The sequence below is a fragment of the Wyeomyia smithii genome, chromosome 2 (assembly GCF_029784165.1).
Source record: "Wyeomyia smithii strain HCP4-BCI-WySm-NY-G18 chromosome 2, ASM2978416v1, whole genome shotgun sequence".
NCBI classification, from domain to species: domain Eukaryota; kingdom Metazoa; phylum Arthropoda; class Insecta; order Diptera; family Culicidae; genus Wyeomyia; species Wyeomyia smithii.
Genome location: NC_073695.1, coordinates 82,203,364 through 82,224,889, shown reverse-complemented (window position 1 = coordinate 82,224,889; position 21,526 = coordinate 82,203,364). Strand labels below are relative to the sequence as shown.

General features: G+C 36.7%; 1 protein-coding gene across 21 annotated transcripts in view; it reads left to right on the top strand.

The window, feature by feature from the left end:
- Positions 1-21,526, top strand: part of LOC129722887 (poly(rC)-binding protein 3) — a 577,573-nt gene that overhangs the window by 236,829 nt on the left and 319,218 nt on the right. The window contains exon 1 of one of the 21 annotated variants that reach the window (XM_055676705.1): positions 20,772-20,925. The exons of 15 other annotated variants lie outside the window; for them this stretch is intronic. The gene's annotated coding sequence lies outside the window, so the exon portion shown is untranslated. 5 more of the 21 variants (XM_055676708.1, XM_055676712.1, XM_055676711.1 and 2 more) reach the window with 5 other exon arrangements.

Below are 21,526 nucleotides of genomic sequence, written 5' to 3'. Positions count from 1 at the left end.
TGTGTGTATGTGTGTATGTGTGTGTGTATGTATGTTGTCTGTATGTATTTGCCGCAAAATACTAACGCACCTTTCTTACCGAACGCAATATCCGATTTTAATGATCTTATACACAAACGAAAGCTACTGTGCTCCCCCAGAATGCTACCGAGTGGATTTTTGATTAGTGGCGTAGATTTTCAAATATTGATCAAAGAGTATTTTTTATATAAGAAATTTAACTTTTAAGGCAAAATTAATGGCACGGAGAGCCATGTGTTGTATACCAATTTACTCAGATCGACGAATTGAACAATTTATGTATGTTTGTGTATGTGTGCCTGTACGTATGTATGTGTAAATATGTTGTTTATATGTGTAGTATATCAAAATCGACTCAAAAAAGAAAAACAGCAAAAAAAAACTCCTTTACAGAACGCTTATTCCGATTTTGATGTTCGCATGCTCAAATGAAAGCCCCAGAGATCTTTGAAAATCATACTGAGTGCGATCTTTTATTGGTTGCTTGAACTGTAGAGTTTTGACCAAAGTATATTTTAGACATGGGATATTTTACTTTCTGGATAATTTTTCTCTCTCACTGCTCTTTTCTCTTCTCTATCTTTCTTTTTTCGTATCGCTATTTATTTCTCGAAGGAAATCAACAATCATGGACAACTTCTCATAATCTTTACGCTCTTCGTAGTGCGTCTTAACTGGTGTAAATAAATTACCCTTAAGCTTTTTCTCGGAAATTTGAACTTTGATTTTAGAAGAAACTGCAGCTTTACCAAAGATGTATAGCTTTACCAAAGATGTATAGACCTATTTACGTACGAATGTGTTAGTGCCACCCGTTGAGAAAAACACAAATAAATCGCTGTTTTGTTTGCAATGCTACGTTTTGAACAGCTGGAAATTTTTTCAGTTGAATACTTATTTTATGTTTGAAATTTGTGACCAGGAATCTAAAGTAGCTGGTGAACGTAATCGGCAAAATTAGGAAAAAGTGTTGAGGCAACTCTACATGGCTATACACGTTTACAAGTGTGCGCAGGTGAAAAATTCACTTATCTCTATGAATGATACAATATGCTCATGTAAGATATAAATATTGCTTTCTAATTTAAGACTAAGTGCAAACAGAGTATCCATGTTATTTCACTTCTCGTTATCGCAGCAAGATTTAAAAAAGGCTTTATTTCGGATTTTTTCATACAGCCTAGGCCTTCGAAAACAATTATGTTCTCGCCTATACTCTGAAAATCCAAAATTCTCAAAGATCGTGGAGAACCTTTATTTTCAGATTAGGGTCAGAATTTGTGAAACGGATCTCTAAAAATCGCGCTGTCAATTTTTTTCAAATAAGTATTAAAAACTTCAAGAGTTTCACTCGGGAAGTTCATTTTCCAATTTTTATTGAATTTGAGTAAATTTACAAGTTGTTATTGTCATTTGAAATTTAGGTCAAAATTGTTTTCAAATAGACATAGCTTTAAAAATATTGCATCGAATTTGATGAAACTTTCACAGCAGATGCATCCTGAGTAGGCTGTCCCAAAAAAAATCGATGTTCAAAAAGTCAAGGTGCTCAGCCCTAAATTGAAAGATAATGTTATTTATAGCATTTTTGTAGAACATTTCAACTTTCTAAAAAATCGTTTTCAGGTTGCCCAAACGTGATTTATGAAAAAATGACTTTTTCAAGCCACAAAACCACTCTTCTGCTCTTTTTTCAAATCTGTTCGATTCCTAATTTTTTCCATATATTTTTTTTTTTGTGGGGTTGTTTTTGAATATTTTGCATGGTTTGGTTCAGCATCGCATTCAGTTATTTGACTCGCAGAGCCCATTGAACATCACAAAAAAGTGAATTTTTCTCATAATTTGCAGATAAAACCCTTCAATACACATATAAAACATTTTTTTGACCAAGAACTTTTTACTGCAAAGCGGGATTCAAGACGAAAATTTACATGAAAAAAGATCCTTGATATCTTATCGGGGGGCTGAGATATTGGCGTTTTTACATGTGATGAAAAACTTAGCATTTTGTCAAAAATGCCTCTAAAGCTCAATATCTCAATATGGCACAGTGTTTTATTTTGCCGTTTGTGCGTATAATTTCCCAAATAGCGATTCAAATATTGATTATAGCCATAAAGTATGTTCGGAGGAGTTTCAGGATATTCAAAAACGCATCTTTTAATGTAGAAAGAAAGGTGACCAATCCACCTATGAGTGAGATAAAAATTTACTTTTTAATCAGAATTAGATAGACGCAAGGTGTCTTCGACAAAGTTTTAGGTTATATTAAAAAAAGAAACTTTACCGAAGACATCATGTTTCTATCTCTTATATATTACGAGCAACATTGAGTTTTCTAATAGAAGGCACTAAAAATCACAATTTCCGTTCTAACTTTTTTCGCAAATTTTTCCGAATTTTTAAACCTTCTACTAAGTTATCAGCCATCCAAAAATGCATTTGTTTTCTGTACATTGTTATTTTTTATCTCTTAAAATAAAACAGTTATTTAGCACATCGAAAAATGCCAATATCTCAGCTCCCCGATAAGATATCAAGTATCTTTTTGCATGTAAACTTTCGTCGTTAATCCCGCTTTGCAATGAAAATTTCAGTTCCTGATAAAAAAATTTTTTATTTGTGTATTGTAAGGTTTTATCTAAAAGTTATTAGAAAAATATTTTTTTTTGAGATGTTTAATGGGCTCTGGGAGTCAAAAATCTGAATGCAATGCTGAACTGAACCATGCAAAATATTCAAATACAGCCCCAAAAAAATAAAAAAAAAAGGAAAAATTTAGGAATCGAACGGAATTGAAAAAAGTGCAAAAGAGTGGGTTTTTAGCTTAAAAAAGTCATTTTTTCCTAAATCACGTTTGGGCAACCTGAAAACAATTTTTTAGAAAGTCGAAATGTTTTACAAAAATGCTATAATTAACATTATCTTTCAATTTAGGGCTGAGCACCTTGACTTTTTCAACATCGATTTTTTTTTGGGACCCCCTAATCCTGAGTTGTAGTTTACGATATTTTTTTTTGAAGAAAAATGGGCCTTCAAAGTTGGTGCCGCAACGCATTTTTCAAGCGAGAAATGCTTCTAAACCAAGTTTTCTTCAGTTCTCATACCAAAAAGTGCACCATAATGGCTAAAAGTAATAGCACGGGCGATCTTAACCCGCTGATGCGTTCTGTACGGTTGTCCCCTAACTAAATTTTGCATTATTTTTTTAGTAAAATGTGTGGGTAGGCTTGCGAGTTGTCAGGGGCATAAAATATACTGTCTTCATCATTAAGTTGGGTAACAGACTAAGCATATTTTGACTATTCTGCGACTAAAAATCATTACCATTAAACTAATTTTACATACCTTTCAGAATTTTTGCATATAACTGAAACTGGGATAGTCAATAGTAGTACTGCTCACTCGCTCCTCGCTTGAAAATGCGCTTGGCACCAACTTTGAAGGCCCATATCTTTTGATCAAAAAATATCACCACCGCGAAATTTTCAGGGCAGTTTCGAAATTTTGTCAAAAATACTTGTGATTTTTTTCAGATTTTTCAGTGCCCCAGAACATAGATTTTTAACATATTGTTTAAATAGTTACTATTGAAAAAATATTTTTTTCTCGAAAAAATATATTTTCGTAAACTACAACTCAGGATGCATCTGCTGTGAAAATTTCATCAAATTCGATGCAATATTTTTAAAGCTATGTCTATTTAAAAACAATTTTGACCTAAATTTTAAATGACAATAACAACTTGTAAATTTACTCAAATTCAATAAAAATTGGAAAATGAACTTCCCGAGTGAAACTCTTGAAGTTTTTAATACTTATTTGAAAAAAAATAGACATCGCGATTTTTAGTGATCCGTTTGACGAATTCTGACCCATAATGCATTTGAGATAGAATTAAATTGACAACTTTTTGCTATATTTTTTTCCTGTATAATTCTAAACTATATTTCGAGAGCAGGTTTGTAAAAGTTTCAATTCGTAAAAAAACTTGATGCTGATTCATAAATCTAGGTCCTGCGATTTCTAAAATAAAGCGAATGAGTAGAACCGCATTAAACTTTGCATACATGTTTGCTGTTCTAGTATGAAATCAGCATCATTGTTATCTATTACTGTTTCCCCACGTTTGATTATCTCAAAAAAAAATTCAATTACTTCTAGCCAGCATTTAAAAATTGGTTTGTGATCGAATATATAAGGGGCCATCCACATACCACGTGGACAGCTTTGGGGGGGGGGGGGGGGTGTTGGCTAATGTCCACGGTCCATACATTTTTTTTAGAATTTATATGGGGCAGTTGTCCACGGAGGGGGAGGGGGGGGGGGGTCAGAATCGTTAAATATCTGTCCACGTGGTATGTGGATGGCCCCTAAGACTCATGTACTCCAGTGACAACATTCATATTATTTGCAAAAACCACATCAAGCTTTAATTCAATGATCGTCTTTGGTTAACTCTCTGAAAACTATCTTTTAAATTCATTTCGATACGATTATATCGATATACGATTTGTAAGTGACTGGCCAAATATGTATAAGGTAATAGTGAGTATAACAAAGGTTTCTGCACCACTAGGTGGGTTAATTTAGGTTTTTAACTTTAAGTTTGGGTGACATCGTTCAGGCTTCAAGGAACGATAAATACTAGTTAATCTGCAGCGCCTACTATGTATATTGATACAGATTCAAATAAACTTATATCGCTAAGCAGTCGTAGTCAAGAATGATTGACTCGATGTTGCATACACTGAAGGTTCTTCTATTTTACGATATTCTTTCCATAGTGAAACTCGAATAGCTTAACAACGATTAAAGATAGGATTTTTGTGTCTTCTAAAACTTTTACCTCATAAAATTTCCCATCTTTTTATGGTATAGTATGGAGGCTAGCGTAAAGTTTGGTCCGCTTTTTAGAGGTTTAATTTCAGAAAACACCAAAATTAAGAATTTTCAGGAGAGTAAAAATATTTGTAACAATAAAATTTGAGCTAGAACAAGCCGAAATATTTTTTTTTTCTTTTAGTTTGGACTCCGTAGAATGCGCAAAAAATATATTTGGGTTCAGTTTTACAGGATTTTTACGTGATAAAATTAATTTAAAATAAAAAAAAACATGAAAAATTGATTTTTTTCATAAAACTCAAATTAGCACAAAGAGTAAACATTATCCAGAGTTGTCGTCATACAAAAGTTTTTTTGCTACACCATAACCAATCATTTTCCGGTTGAGCCCCCAGACTTTTTGACAAAACGTTATTGAGCATTATTGCCCACTAAGCGAAATTTCAAAATAATCGTTATTTTTCTGGTCGATGAGATCGTCATCGAGTGGCACGTCTGTGGTGAAATTTTATTTTAATTTGCATACACTTTCACTGTTGAAACTTTATTGCGCTGTGTAGTTTTTGTTACATGACTCAGTATTTTCACTACCCGTCATATGTTTGGAATAGCTTCATTGAATAATGCAACGCTTAGTTTGAATATTGTAGCATCCTACAAAAAGATTAGCAGTTATCTCGTGTTTCCCACAGCCTAGAAAGTTACGGTCTTCGGCTACCTTATTGAGAAGTTCAAGGGCTTCTGTTTAGTAGACAGTTTAATGCAGAATTTTACCGATACGTGTTATTAGTGTGAACGCAATCATTTCTTATTTGAGATTAAAGAAAGTTGTACTCTTCGGTCAAGGCCACCAGTGGGGGTAACGTCAAATAAAGAGCCATCCACATTTCACTTGGACAAATTTTTGACAGTTTTAACCCCCTCTTAACAACAGCCTACAAAAAAGTCTAAAATTTTTGTATGAACCGTGTTTTTTGTATAAACATGGAATGTAAATGGCCCCTAACAAATACTGTAACTTGGGCATGGCCACAAAATCTATGAGTCACTTCGAATCAGCCTAAACACTAATACAGTGCCATGCTACATGTAGTATGCATTTGAGTAGAACTTTTCTAGAATGATTGTGAATCAATCATTAAAAAGAAATCGAAAAATTAATAGGCTAAGGAACGACTTAAGCAGTAACAACAATATCGCACGCTTAGCCTTGAGGCTAATAGCGGTCTCGATCAACTAGATTAGTTGAGAGAATTCGTTATCGATATTGTTTTTTGGCACATTTTGCATGTGTAGAATATTTCCAGCTCGAAAAATTTCCAGCTCGAAAAGATCCTCGACTCGACCGGGAATCGAACCCGATATCACAACCGTGTGGGAGAGCTAGACGACCGACATCGCTAACCACAGAGCCACAGGGACCACGGCTTAAGCAGTGGTGCCTATTTTAATCAATCGAAAAAACGGCCCTCAAACTCCTGAATTTTGATCAATATCGACAATTTCAATGACTTCAATTGATTATTGTTACAGTTGCTGAAAATGATTCTGAACAAATATATATATTCATGTTTGTATTTCACCTTACACATTTCGAGTATTTCGTCTCAATACACAGGCGGCTCCTAAAGCTGCTTGAAATATGTTCGCTACCCTAATTGCATAATTTCTCCTGATAATAATTTCTATCCCCTTTTTGATGAGATGGATATTCGAAATGAGCCTAGTTCATACCTAGTTCAACGCACATTAGTGTCAATTAGTGGTCTTATTTTCAACCAAACCATTCATTAACCCAAAGTTCATGACCTTTTGAATGAACTTCCTGGAGACCGCACCGACCGAACGAACTTCCTGGAGATTTTTTAGGTGGTTGGATTTGTGGATTAAACTTAGTTAAATATTAGTTGGCCCGGCAAACTTCGTCCCACCCATTTTTGTGTTAAATTAAATAATTTTGAACATTCCAGTTCCATTGATTCCTTGCGATTTGTTTATAGTCCGCAAATGCATGACGAATCGGATCGGATATGATCAAAGTCAAAAGACGAATCATTTGAAATGATTGCTTTTATCGGAATGACAACATCCTCGACTTTTGGCTTCTGTACATCACCTCTATTCTGAAAATATCCATTTTGGGTGATATTCGGTTATTTTGGTTGTTTTCCAGAAACTCAAAGCGGTCATCTTTGAATTCAAAATGGTGTCCAGGGCCAACGCTTGGCTTCTTTGCATCATTTCGATTACGAAAATATTCATATTGATTAATATTCGGTCATTTCCGGCTGTTTCCCAGAAGTTGCCATCTTACAATTTAAAATGGTGTCTGAGGTCAATTTTTAGCTCCTTGCATCATTCTGATTCCGGAGATACTCATATTGGGTGGTATTTGGTCGCTTCAGACTGTTTTTCAGAAACCGGAAGACGCCATCTTGGATTTCAAAATGGCATTTGGAGACAATTTCTGGCCTCTGAGCGTCATTATGGTTAAAGAAACACCCATATTGGGTGGTATTCCGTCATTTTCGGCTGTTTTTTCAAAGCCGGAAGTTGCCATCTTAGAATTCAAAATGGTGTTTGTGGTCGATTCTAGCTCCTGTGTATCATTCTGGTTCCGGATATAATCATATTGGGTGGAAATCGGCCATTTTCGGCTGTTTTCTAGAAACCGGAAGTTGCCATCTTACAATTCTGAGTTGTCTGAGATCGATTTGTGGCTTCAGTGGATCATTACGATTCCGGAGATACCCATATTGGGTGGTATTTGGTCATTATCCGTTGTTTTTCAAAAACCGGCAGTCACCATCTTGAATTTCAAAATTGCATTTCGAGACATTTTCTGGCCTCTGGACGTCATTTTGGTTCAGGAAACACCCATATTAGAAACCGGAAGTTTCCATCTTATATTTGAAAATGGCGTCTGCAGTCGAGTTTTTGCTCCTGTGCATCGACCCGACCATTTTAGGCTGTTTTCCGGAAAACCTGGTTAAAATATCTGTTTAATTTGAATGGCAGCCCTCCCTTCTCTTCCAGAGTAAGGAGGAGTGTCAAACCACCATAGAAATTTGTTGGTTGCATTTACTTGATTAGTTCTTGAAATGTGAATAAATTTCAGTTTCATTTGTATGAGCTCTGTCTTCCAGAAGAGGGTGTCGAACCACCATGAAAATCTCAAATTTGGTTCCATTTACTTTATTATTTTTCGAGATGTGCAGAAATTTGTGTTTCTTTTGTATCGGACCCCTCCCTTCCAAAAGAGGGAGGGGTCGCGAACTATCTTAGTCACCTTTCTCGGCCTCTAAAACCCCTATATACAAAATTCCACGCCCATCGGTTCAGTAGTTTCCAAGCCTATATGGACCAGACAGACAGCCAGAGCTGCATTGTCATATGTTTAGAAGATACTCAGAACTACACGCATACTAGCACCACGAGGCGAACGATTTTCAAACCTAACTGAACAACAACCAGAAGTCCTTATACCTCTGTACAACTTTGAACTGGTCACAAGATAAATTATGTTCAATACACTCAAAATTATATGCGGACAAATTTCGAATCAAAATTTACACCAACTAAAAGCCCTTGACCCCCCTAGAGTTACAAAAACCTACCCATTTCATATGATACTAATTTTTTGGGTGTTGCTAGGCTCAGTGAAGCGATTCCAAACTTATGGCGGGTAGTGTGTACGTGAAAATCAATATTCGGTAATACTTTCCACTGGTTCGGCCCTTTTCTGCCTTCTGCCCCTTATTTGGAATATCCTTCAAACTTTGGAAGCGATTGCCATTGCTCAAATTTGCTCTTTCATCCGGAATTCGCGTTGTCGAATGATACCTCTAGAATCAAGAGTGAGTAATTTATTGTACATCTGTTTCTTATTTTCATATATAACACGTTATTTATGAGTGAAACACATAAAAGATTCCTGGAATAATGATGTCTACAGTAAAACGTATGTAAACATAATTAAAAGGGAGTTAAATAAAAATAATAATAAAAACTAATTGTTATGGCGTTTAGGTCACTTTTTCATTGCCTAGAAATTATTTAAATATGCTTTTCAAGCCTTTATCTCGAAATAGATACTAGTCTTGGAAAATTATCATTTTATGCTTCTGTACAAATATATAACGTTTGAGACATACTTGCGATTACGTATTTGACATTCGTCAATTATGCAAAAAGCAGCTCTCATCGGAACTAAATATTTTTCGTGTCACACCAATTGAAAAAAAAAATGCTAGAATGGCTGTTTTGATTTTTGTCCTGCGTTTCCATACATTCAACGCACTGCGCGACGCGTCTACGTAAATACAGTGGAGTAGAAAATTGTGATTCCTACAATACTAAATGAAGGCGCAGCTTATTACTTTTAAAGTGAAGTAGCGGCTAAACTATAAGAATTAGATGCTTCGTGTCAAAGAACTAGACATCAGTGTTTAATTCAGCTAGCAACAAAACCCATGTTTATCACACATTTTAAAGAGATAATTGCAGTTTAGTTCTTGAAAAACATTTGATTTCACATTTGTTCCCTTTTAAGTGCTTCTTATTCTCTCTAATTTGACATTTTTAAGACACGATTGATTACGAAATTTTCTCAGCTTTTCAACGAAATCAAAAAAATTGATCTGGCTGTCACACTTCTTGTGCTAAACCTTGTTTGAGGCAAACATAACCGAAAACTGAAAATAGTGAATAACTCTGTAGTAGTTAAATTTTGGCCATATGCATGCAAGAGTTTTTTTCATCAAATATAGTCCTCTATCATCCCTGAAAGGATTTTAAAGGGGCTCCGTAACACCCTGTATATATCAGCGAATTAAACTGAACACTGCGACTGTACATGAACCTTGTGCCCATCTAGCATCAAGCCGATGATGCTTTAACTGCTTAGAATGCGAACAGGAGCTCTGTGGACATGGAAACAAAATTATAAATTTCAATAACTGATACTAGCGAGGACTAGTTATCCGACATGGCTGTCAAACCGGTTAAAATAAACAAATTCATATATATGTACATAGCTCTCTCGACTTTGATAATGATTCGGTGAGGTTTCACAAGCGCAAAAGATGCTAGAAAGTTTTGCTTCACGAGTACCTTTTAGCACTCCTTATCAAGGACGCCCACGATTCCAATGTGGAAAACCCTAGAGAATCAATGCGAAACTTATGTCTGGGTGCTTCCAATTCTGAGAACCCTTGAAAGCGAAAGGTTTTGAATCCGGTGGATTCTCATTACACGATTGTCTTTCATGACTCCTAGTTCTGTAGACAGGGCAGTCTTGAGGTTTCTTTTTTCAGGATTTTTTATCAGAGACGCCCACTCCTCCAACCTGAGGAATCCTAGAGAATCCATGCGAAACATATGTGTGCGTTTTATAGTGGGCGAATCAATAAAAACTTTCTGTGAGCTATTATGATTGTGCCCAGTAAAACTACTTAAATACAATAACTTTAACATTTATTGTCCAAGCAATGTAATTGTGAGATGTTTGAGTGTGTCATATGGTGGCCTTGCTCTGAAAATCTTCGTCTGAGTCAATACTTCACCAGTTCCAAGAACGCATAATCCATCATATCATGAAAAAAAATTGCGTTTTAAATGTTATTTTCGATAGAATTCCCAATTTCCCGCGTTTGGTGTGTGTGTATAATTGTTGCATGTGGTTCAATTTACGAAATTAAGCTATTCTTTATTTCGTGAATAAGTTAATGAAACTGTGCACGAAACAACACGCGTACTTTTATATGATACGAATAACTAATAATTATTATATGTGAACTACCAACCGAAATTAATAAGCTATTTCGATTAGATTGTGATATAGTTAAAATATTTTTTTTTCTAGAGGCAGTTACACTATCGATTTAAAAAAAGAAAAATCAAGAATACCTTGAACGGATAAAGTTCAAAATAACATTAAATTTAAAATGTTTTCAAATCAAATTTTCCATTTTTGTAATTCAAATCAAAGCGTTATTATTTTTATTTGCTATAATGTATTGTTTGTTTGGAAAATTTAAGCAACATAATTCTATAAAAAAAATTAGGATAAGATGCTACAAATTCAACTTTTCCAAAAATGCTTCATCTGTTGACGGCCAAAGGGTCTATCAATTTAAACATAAAATAACTTTGTTCATATTTTTACTATTTCTCGTTAATTAGATTTGGTTTCAAGCTGGTATTGATTATACTTTTGGAATCGAACCAATGTACGTTCAGTAATTTTCTCCAACTGACATTATTTCGCGAAATCTAGGACACAAAGTTCAGCGTTTTCGATTTAATTTTCCAATACTTTAAATCCAGCAATATGCGTCTAGCCTGGCCCCCCAGCATCAGAACCATTTTCCGTCAGTGGTTAATTTTTAATCGGCGCTATGCAGCCGGGCAACAGCGCCACGGTCTGGTTCCTCTCTCGGATGTGCCAACCACTTTACATTTCACTTTTCATATTCATCATCATCCCCCCCCCTTCTCCTATAACCAGCAAGCAGACTCTAGGACAAAACGGAACGTGAATGTTTGTAAAAGTGTCGACGTCGTCCTCGTTCCCGTTCTCTCGTCGTTATCATTTTGCAACTTGACGTGCTTATTCAAAAAGTGCCATAAGTCCAAACCCAACAACATTCCCCCCTCTTCGCCCTAGATCTGTAGGTTTCGCGCTCGAAACCGTGCCTGCCAACGACGTAGACGACCAGCAGGAATCGTATAAGGATGAAGGGTCCTTACCTTTTTTTTTGCTGGTGCTGCTGACATTTCTGAAGTATTCCTCTCTGCGCATGACATCCTATTTGACGGCACAGAGACAGCCCGGCATTGCATTTTTCCGGCAAGTACCTGTACCGTTGATGATGAGACGGATCCGTTGCGTTCATATTCCTCTGCTTCCGCACAGGTCCACAATCCCAAACTGCTTCAGGTAGTTGGAATGCATCATATATCCTTTCTCCTTTTGCATACTTAAAGCCAAACAAACATGTACCTAGTTATTTTAACGAATATTTCTCAAAACGTGTAACAATTTCTATTTCATTTTGAATCAAAATAACAACCTAGCGTTCGTGTGCTCAAGCTCCCCGTCTGTCGTAACACTGTCCAATAAAAGTCATCTATTAGTTCTTGTTTCAACCACCATAAAAACGTGTAGTACATATTGGCAATAATAGAAAATGACAATAATATCAATAACTATTCCCTGCCGGCCCGACAGCTCACGTGCGGTTATTGTGGAGAAGGTCCTGGCCTTCCCATGAAGGCACCAGTTCCGGAGTGGCATTCTCACTGGAAACAATTGGCGCGATACTAAATCTGGCCCAAGTGTGCGACTGTCTGTGTGCCGAGTGCTGAGAGGCGCAGTGTTGAAGCTGTAAGTAATAACGATTGGTGCGGACACTTTTGGCTAGCATCTTTACACCTTCAACCACTCGGATCACGCTGGTATACTGCAGGTCGGTCCGATCCGTGGACGTTGATTTTATTGGCTGCGATTTATACGGTTGGCTTTACTTTTATGACCCACAATATTTTCACAACGCAAGAGCATAAGATATTATTGGATTCGCTGTTGTTGCCACTAATGTTCGATTGCTTCTTTGAAATTGTAATAAAAGATGTATGTCGTTATTGATTCTTGACTTTACTTCAAAGTATAGGTTAATCATTCTGAGTAATTCATTTAGTAGTGTGATTTGGTCTTTCTCAAAGCGCGACTACTGATGAGAGGTAAACATAAGATGATACGACGAAAACCAAACGGGCTTGAAATCAAATGAACACGAGACCAAATTAAACCAATGATAGTTTCTAAATTAAAACACAAATTAATCCACCTATCGGTGTGGTCAGGCCTTTTCACAAGAACTCTACTATTTGATGAAATGGATTAAGACATACTTTTGAAACTTTAGAAATGTGCAATTATTGATGCCAGAAATTATTCTGTTCCAAAGGCTCAACTGAAATTTGATTCATCAATAATTGACGAAAGTCTTCAACTTCTAATCCGTTTGAAAAATGTCCGCAGACGTCAATATCAACGTTCTCGTGACCCTGTTTTTAAAAATATTCATAAAGATTTACAGAAAGAAATTAAACATAGATTTGCTCTTCTGAGAAGTCAAAATTTTGAGACTAAAGTTGAAAAATTGAAACCATATTCAGAACCCTTTTGGAAGCTGTCGAAGATTACTAAGAAACCTTCAAAGCCTATTTAAGTTTTAAAAGATGGTGAACGTTTTCTTGTATCCAATGAACAAAAAGCTCAAAGACTTGCTTAGCAGTTTGAGAGTGTTCATAATTCAATTTTGAATGTTGTGAGTCCAATTGAAAATGAAGTCACACGTCAATTTGATTTGACTTCTTCCCAGAATGTATTACCTGCAGAAATAATTGAAACTAACTTGAATGAGATTAAATCAATTATTAAAAATTTCAAAAATATGAAAGCATCTGGTGACGATGGAATCTTTAATATACTAATCAAACATCTCCCTGAGAGCACAATGGAATTTTTAGTGAAAATTTTCAATTGCTGCTTCAAAATTGCATATTTTCCCAAATTATGGAAAAATGCAAAAATTACTCCCATTTTAAAACCGGATAAGAACCCAGCTGAAGTTTCAAGTTATCGACCAATCAGTTTGCTTTCTTCAATAAGTTAACTATTTGAGAGAATTATTTTTAACAAAATGATGTCATACATCAACGAAAATTCAATTTTTGCAGATGAACAGTTTGGATTTCGCCATGGGCATTCCACTACTCATCAATTGCTCAGAATTACTAGTATGATACGAGCTAACAAATCTGAAGGTTCTTCCACTGGAGCTGCTCTTTTAGACATAGAAAAAGCATTCGACAGTGTTTGGCATAAAGGTTTGATTGCGAAATTGCAAACTTTTAATTTTCCAATTTTCCTAATCAAAATTTTAAAATAATATCGAACTAATCGAACTCTGCAGGTTGTCTATCATAATTCAAAAACTGATAGATTTTCTGCCAGAGCAGGTAAGCCTCAAGGTTCAGTCTTGGGTCCAGTCCTGTACAACATATTCACTTCAGGTCTTCCTGATTTGCCTCCAGGATACAACAAAGTCATTGTTCTGCGATGACACAAGCATTTCCGTAAAAGGAAAAAATCTTCGTGTCATATGCAGTCGATTGCAGTAAAGTTTAGATATTTTTTCTTCCTACTTGCAAAAATGGAAAATCTCTCCCAACGCTTCTAAAACTCAAATGATAATTTTTCCGCATAAGACTAGGTCTTCTTTCTAGGGACATTGCGATGCCATTAGACAACAATACTTAGAAACGATACTTGTATCAAGAGCAGGTACTGATATTCCGATAATATCGAGGCTAATGTATCGATACTAGCATGTATCGTTGTGCGATACCAGTTCATTCAAAATAAAAATCATAATTCATTTTTATTTTTTATTACTCAAGATAAAAACGTTTAATTCAGTTAACTCGTTTATTTTCATTTACTGAACCAGTTGAAACCAGCTTCTGCAGATACCGAAAGCCAATTACGCTTTTCCTTTATAATAGAGCGTCTCGCATGGCTCTGTAGATTCTACCTTCGGATCAAATTCGGTAGAAGAGGATCGTTTCCGTAGGTTAATCTACTGAAATTTCTTTTGACTTGGCATCGTTGATGAAATGGCATGCATAATGATAAGTTTTAATTGCGAAAGCAAACAAATCCTAACAATTAAAATTACAAATTTCTAACAGTGTTGAGAAGTCACCATTTGTGATTGGACACACATACTCATTATTTAGTAATATTTATCATAAATACTTAAGCTACTAACAAATCTCCCTTTAAAAAAAAATTCGTCTAGCACATCTAGCAATCTGCACATCTGGCATCCCTGGTTGAAAAAATAAGCGCTGACAGGGGGTTTCCATACAGTACTTTACGCCTGGGTAAGAGAAGCGTGTAAGAAAACTATCATCGATTGACATGATGCGGTACTAATTTCAAATGACACACTAGAATATAGGAAAGTGTCATAATATGCATCAGTGTCTCCTTCTCCTCACTCTAGCAATACTCAGAGGGAGAGATATGCGGAGAGAATGTTGTGACCCAAACGGACATGTCAAAATCCAAGCCAAACGAACAAGAAAGGTAACTCATTGAGAGGTATTGCAATCAGGTACAATAAAGGATATATATTTATTTTTATACGTTTTTCATGTTCTATTGCTAAACAATGAAATGAGAATGCTCAATAAATGCTTTATCACAATGATTTTTAACTAATCAACAAAATAATGATCAATTATGGTGAAAGTACAGTCCCTCTAAAATTATGGGTCAGTCAAGTCAGAATGTTCAAAAATGGATATAAAATTGTAAAAATTATCAACTACGAATGTTTTACTATATATCTCTGTGTTCTGATGTGTACTTTCGATCAACAATTAGTTTCACTGCAGTGGATGCGTGTGAATCGGTTGGGGAGAAAATTATCACTTACATAGCAAAAGACACAATTATGGGTCACTTTTGGCATTCAAAATCATTTAGTCTAAAAAATCGTCAAAATACATAACGTTAGTTATTTTATTACTGTAAAAACTTGATTATAAGTTGTTTTATACAGTCCTGATGCATTATCATGTAAAAGTAATAAAAATAGCTAAAATATGGACTGACCCACAATTGTGCACCGTACAATGTAACATTACTGCAATTATAAGTCACTTAACTTATTGCACTGAGCAGAATTATAGTTTTTAGTGACATTTTCAACTATAAATTATTTTAATCGTATAAATGAGGTTACAAGTGAGTTACAAAAAATACCACTGCTAATGAAAATTGTTCAGTTTCATGAGAATAGACGTTATTGCGTAAAAGTGATCCATAATTGTAGCTGACCCATAACTGTGGAGGCACTGTATATAAAATTGAACATAAACATAAAATTTAACACCTTCACGGTTTTTGTGATGCACTCTATTATTAGGACTTCCACCGTCATTTTCAGTAATACGAGTCGAATGAAAAAGTTAGTCAACAGTGCGCTTTGAGAAGAGATCTGGCACCTCTGACATGTGAAACTTAGTTGCCAAATTGGCGGTGTTTTTCATCGCTTATCTCTCTCTCTCTCTCTCGCTCTCTGATACAGTCATCAGTCTCTTTTAAGATGACCCGATGAACACCAGATGGGATAGAAATCCATAATCAAATCTGTTTGACAGTGAAAAAGATCATCGTTATCCGGTTACAGTAGCCGAAAGAAATCGAATGAAAATGAAACAATTCAAATCGAAATGACTGCGCGAAATATTTAGTTGCATTGTTACGTTTCGAAAAAGGAGAGTCCTGGTTGAAAAGAGTTTTCTATTAACGATAAATGAAATGACAAATGGAACGGTTGAGAAAAGACACAATAGAGTGTTTCTTTTGCACGACAACGCATGAGCACATATTGTTAACGTCATCAAAACGCACCTAGAAAAGCGAAAATAGGACATCTCAACTCCCCCGCTATACCGCTTTGGTTCTTTCGACCAAAAATTGGGTGTATTTAAAGAATTTGGCCTTTGCTGCTCCTAAGAGTCGTCTCAACTCCCCTCGGTCCATGGCAGCAGCCAATCTTAGCGGTCCCCAATCTTGGCGATCTCCCCAAGCAGCATCTGCAGTTCGTGGTTCATTCGCCTTCTCCACGTACCGTTCTCCATCTACAGTCCACCGAAGATGGTACGCGACACCTTTCGCTGGAAGACCGCAAGTGCGCGCCCCAAGTAACATTTGAAACATAATAAAAAAATAAGTTATGAGCATTTGTTGCACCTGACTTTCTTTCGGTGATCTGATTGTTGTCCAATAGTGTCCATATATTGTAACTGCCAGACCGGGGGTATCCACAAAGAGCCGTACGATTTCCTCTCTGACGTAGCGGAGTAACTTCACTGTTTTTGTCATCACGTTTATGTCTTGTTCAGACTACGCCGCATATCACCTGATATCGCCAGAAGATATCGGATATAGAGGTGGGAAAAATGGTTCACTATAGTGAGCGGATCAGAGCGGTTCTGCTCACTAAGATGAACTAGTTCTTTTTAACAGCTCAATCGCTCTTTTCGTTCCTACATAATTTTTGGTTTTATCAGTGTAGCTGATTATAAGACACCGCAAGCGAGAGCCAGGTGAAAGCTTTACACCCGATTCGCCAAGCGCAAGGTCGCGCGCAAAATTACAATGGAACTCCCAGAAACAAGCTGCCACCAAACGTCTGCCCTGATATGCATGACTTGCATTTCTCATCACCCAGCCACCAGCCAGCCGCAAGAGCATGCAAAAAAACAACTTGCAACAGTCCATGCACAGGTACACGGGTTGGCTAACGCCGAGTACGCACACGAATGGATGTGGAACGAAAAGAACGAAAGAACTGATTCACTGATCTGGCAATCCGCTCGCAGGCTGATCAAAAGATTCAGTTCTTTGAAAGAGCGAAATCTGTCGCTCTCAGAAGAACTGGTTCTTCCGATGGCTCTTTTGTTCAGCTCGCAGGCAATCCGCTCGCGATCAGAAGATTTCGATCTTTTAAAGAACTGATTTTCTGATCAGTTCGCGAGCGGATTGTCTGCATAGATTCAAAAGATCAGTGAACCAGTTCTTTCGCTCTTTTCGTTCCACTTTTCGTTTGCGTCCCGGCGTTAGCCAGCCCGTGTGCTGTGTGTGAACTGTGGCAAGTAGATTTTATTTTTTATTCCCGCGGCTGGTGGATGGTTATGCATACGAGAGCAGGCAGCCGGCGGCAGCTATTTTCCGGGAGTTCTATTGCAGTGTCGCACGCCGCTTTGCGCTTGGGGTGTAAAACATTCATATGGCTCTCGCTTGCGGTGTCTGATCAACAAAATCAGCTTCAGCTTTTTGCTTGAAGTAAGGGGTGAGTTACCGCTCTTTAAAAAAGAGCGATAGATCACTCACTCACTTTGAAGAACCAGCTCTTTAGATCAGTTCGTGAGCGGATTGCCCACCTCTAATCGGTTGCCTTATTGGACCACTGTTAACTGGCACTGTGTTGTCTGAATAACTATAGGCTTTTAATTAAGTAAAAAGATACAACGCAGTGTATAACGTTGGACAAAAAATTACGATTTTTCATGGAGTTACCGTTACACGTTCTGACGAAACTTCCTATGCAGCCCATCAATTCATATTCAGCATCATATCAACATCTATATCACCTTAAATCCCATACAATCGAGCTGTCATCACACATCACCTCGGCTACATGATGTCACGGATATCATATTCGAAAACCAATACAAACCTTATTTGTAGCAGTTGGCAACACGGCTAACCTAAACAAATGACTGTTGACGCAACCCTACAAATTTTGAAATTCGTGCTACTTGCGAAAAAGCTGGAAGGAAATATTTTTGCTTTTGTTATCCCGCACAGTTTGATAACTACATATGAGAATTCGCGTAGATGCTAGCAGCCTTAAAAACTTCTTTCAGCGTCGTCAACGAAAATTCCAATCAGCTGTCATGAAGGTGTGTTTTGGTTTTGCTTTGACCTGTTTTTGGTTTTCAACTTTTTTCAATTACCAAAAGCAAATGTCAAACTAAATCATCAAACTGTAGTGTGAACACCCAAAGTGATATCCGAATCGGATATCCGAATCGGAGTATTTTCTGAGCCCCTTTTCAACCTATACGTTCTTGAAGTTATCGAAAAAATAAGCTAAAATATGATAAAACTTTGTAAGGAAAAGTCCTAGAGATGTATGACCTTTAGCAAAAATGTGTGTTTTGTGTGCCCTAACAATTCCTCCTAACAATGCTTTCGTGTAAAATGCAACTAACAAAAGTTAAGTACAAAAAACTAACTTTTAAGTAATATATTTTATAACTTTGTACCGAAAGAAGATAGAATTTTCATTTGTTCAACAAAGTTTCATATTTTTGAATTTTCTACAGCTTTGCTGAACAAACTATTCTTCTATCTCTTAACACAAAAAAGTTAATTTTTTTATTTTTAGTATAGTAAACTTTTCATACTTTTTGATAATTTGCGATTATGCGAGTCATTCATACCAACAATTGTTCCGAAGACACTTTCAAGCTAGGATGAAGGTAAAAGGCGCTATGGAATTAAGTTCCACTTTTTGCCTTATTGGACCACTGTGCAGTGCCACAGCCATGTTTCAAGGGCTAACATCTCAACATATGTGTAAACGAGATAGCGTATCATTGCCACTTTTCATACACCTTTGGGCACAAATGAGTTTGAGCCCAGGACATGAGTTGATTTTCATTCTCTGTGATTCGGTTTAGGGATGTCAATAGCTCGTATTTAACATTGATGTTTGCTTGAACATGGTAGAATAAAAACTAAAAATGTTACGATGTTTTGGGAAAGATACAAATTTTTTTTTGAAGGGTGTTTTTTTTAGAACGACAATATACACTGTCAATACCTTTTAAAGTAATTTTAATACGACGTGCTTTTCAGCAATTTTATTCACGCGGTATATGATGTTACTGAATACCGATACATAATTGGGTAGTTTAGCAATTCCAGTTTTTTGCATCATCTGAAAGAGCTGCATTTTCTAAGCAAAACGTGATTTCAAAAATTTTATATCGCTGTCCATCGGTTTTTAAATCACAAATAAAATTGCTCAAAATCTACTCGAAATCGCTACAATGACAGTTCTCTCATATACCAACTGTCATTGTAGCGTCTTAGACCGATTTTTATCCTACATTTAGAAATCGAAGGACAACAATATAACATTTAAAAAGTCACGTTTTCCCAGAAAATAGCACTCTTTCAGCTAAAAATAATATAAATCATAAATAATATAATTATATTAATAAGAAACCCGTAATAGTTAAACAACCCAATTAATATCGATTTCGTTTTTGCACAAGCGCATCGTACTGCGCTTTGTAACCGGGTAACGAATATTTTTAATGTTGTTCATTTGTGTGTGTGTGTGTTTTTTTTTTTTTTTGTTATGTCATTTGACAACATCTGTATTTGTTGTTGGTGTTTTCAAACTACATTTTGTTTTAATTGTGGTGTAGAAAATTTAAGTTCTGATGTAGCTTGAAAACCAAAAACGAACAACATATTTTTGAATGCTAGTAGGTATGAACAACAGTGGTGCATGAATATTCAAAAATGTTTTTTTAAAATTTATAATAATTTGTTCATTTCACTACATCAGTACTAATAGACACAATATTGCAGAAATCTCGATGCAAAAAGTCGGCTACGAAACGTAGGTACATTCCGTGTCAGTGTGCCTTGCATCATAAGCTGAATTCCTTGCTACAGTACGGCGCTCGCTTGATGTCGATTTATACTACGAAATTTTCTTTAACCTAGCGCTGCCCGTCTACTCGCAACACCGTAAGCTCGTCTAAAGATTCATTCATGCGGGCTTTTAGACGAGATTGACGATGGCATTTTCCGTTCTTTTCACTCGTTTTGCTTATGGTGCGTTGCTGCTATATTCCCACCCGTAGTGATAACTGTCAAAGTTGTTTGCAGTCCAGCACGCTTCTACATGCTTTAGAAGCCTTTACAAGCAGCCGGTGGGTGTGTTGGTTCTAGCGGTACCGTTTGTATTCGTAATGTGATGGTAGCTGTAAACCGTCGGTGCTGACAATTGTGTATACAGACAAGAGCAACGTGCGTGTATTGTGTGATCAGAGCCGCGTTCGCTGTTGGCAAGCTAGCCTAGGACAGACGGTATAGAATCAGAATTCGCGAACCCTTCTGCCAGCAGGCGTTCTCGGTGTTGGTGTCGGCTCCATTTGAATCCACCAGAACTGCTAAACTGGTCGAAATATCTCCGTCGCTTCTTTGTTGCGTTTGTGTTCGTGTCAGTGCTGAACAGAAACAGTCTTTTTCGCCATCGCCATCGCGTTTGCTGCGGTTGCTGTCTTTCCTGCTTGGCTAGTTTTGTATTATCTTTGTTTTGAGCTACACGCTTTCCCACGAATTTTCTCTCATTCTCAGTCGGTCCCACAGAATACAGAACAGTTAGTGTAAGAAATAGTGTGTGATTTTTCGATTTAAATACGTCATTTAGAAGTGTTGTCGGGCTGTACAGCCAGAGTGCATATATTTCTTTTCGCAAATCCGATTTGCTTTCCAGAGGAAAGTGCTATTCCTGTTGACAGATCCGGATAGTGAGTTGGGCATTCGTCGCTGTTTTGAGTTAGTGTTTTACGATTGAACATCTCAGAAGAGGAATGTAATTTCCTTCCTGCTACTAGTGTGTACCACGGAAAAAGTTCTCGTTCGTGAACGTTATGAAGTGGTATTCCCGGATGTTACGTGAGATTATCTGTAAAATTTAGACCCCAGCAAAATGAGCGCAGCAGGAAAAGTTTTCGCATACTCATAGGGATAACGGAGACAGAACACTACCTAATTGCTTTGCCGATTGTTCTGAATTGGTAAGTTTTGACTGATTGTCACTGTTAGCTGTGTTTCGTGAGATCAATCGAAGAAAGCCGGCTTTCGATTCGTTGCTCTATCGTCATCAAATCCCTGTTTTATTACCGCTTACTCGTAATGGCCGTCGCATTTTTACGTGTACCTCCCGACCTTTCACGGATCCCGTCGTCGCCACCAGAAGAAAGC